Below are 1363 nucleotides of genomic sequence, written 5' to 3' on the forward strand. Positions count from 1 at the left end.
TGCTCCGGTTGAGCTTGGGAAATCGGCTATGGTATGGTTTCGGTTTCCCGTATCTAATATGTAATGTGGTAGGAAATACTTAGGCTAGAGGCCCTAAGATAGGCATTGAATTGTTGATGTTGTTGAAATATATGGTGTGGTCATACATGTAATGATGATTATTGATGCCTTGGTGGTATGATGTATGAGAAATATGCATGTTGTGATATATGCTTGATGATTGGTTATGGTTGAATTGTGGGTTGAACCATATTGATGGTGAGTATGATGTTGATTGTGTACAATAATGATTTATTGGAATTGGTGTTGTTGAGAATTGGCATGAGGAAGAGTATATGATATGTCAATATATTTGAGTTTGAGCCACTTGGGTGAAATGGGTTAAAATGATGAGATAGTGATTTTGTATATTGTGGTAAATTGTCTATGTGTGAGTTGAGGAGGCTTGATGTTGAATTTGATATATTTTGATTGATTTCAAAGAAAAGGGATAAAAATGGCATGTTTGATTGATTTTGAAAAGAGTTGGAAATGGCTTGCTTTGAAAATGACACTTTGTGGTTTTTATGAAAAACATGGTTTTTGGGCATACTTTGGCGGGACATAACTTGGACCACGGATCTCTGTTTTGTACCAAATCTTTTTAGAAATAAAATTGGATCCGGGATGTCCGTGCCGCTCGAAGAACGGATGCAAAACGATTTAAAATGAGGAAGTTATGTCCGTTGGAAGATTGGGGTTTAAATTGGTGAATTCTGCAGCTTTTAACTTAGAAAATTTTTAGCAGAATGAACCCTTGCGCGTGGGCGCACTTGGCGCGTGCGCGCTGTTCTTCCAGAAAATGGCATCCACGCGTGTGCGTGGTGAGCGCGGGCGCGCCGATGGTGCTGCACCCAATGCCCAGCCATTTTCCAGAGAGTTGTGCCAGAACCGTGCCAGCTTTGTGCCTGGGGCACGAGAGCACCCACGCGTACACGTGGTTGACGCGTACGCGTCGATTGGCAAATTTTTGATCCACGCGTCAGCGTGCTTGACGCTTGCGCGTCGATGAAGTTTTTGAGGCCATCCGCGCGTGCGCGTGGAGTGCGCGTACGCGTGGACCTGTTTTCATCCCAAAGTTGATTTTTGAGTTATAAAAGTCAAATCTCATACTTCTAAGTCTCCGATCTCACCACTTATATCTTAAATCATTATGATATGTCTAGCTATGAGAAGAAAGGCTAGTGAATGTGGTAACTTGCGAGTGAAGCAAGGAAAAAATGGATGATCAATGAGGATCAAGCATGAATATGTGAGATGCGGAGGATGGTGGTGGAAGTGCTTGTTATGCCATGGGCCGAAAGGCTGTAATTGTTGATGAAAC

The sequence above is a fragment of the Arachis duranensis genome, chromosome 4 (assembly GCF_000817695.3).
Source record: "Arachis duranensis cultivar V14167 chromosome 4, aradu.V14167.gnm2.J7QH, whole genome shotgun sequence".
Taxonomy (NCBI): Eukaryota; Viridiplantae; Streptophyta; class Magnoliopsida; order Fabales; family Fabaceae; genus Arachis; species Arachis duranensis.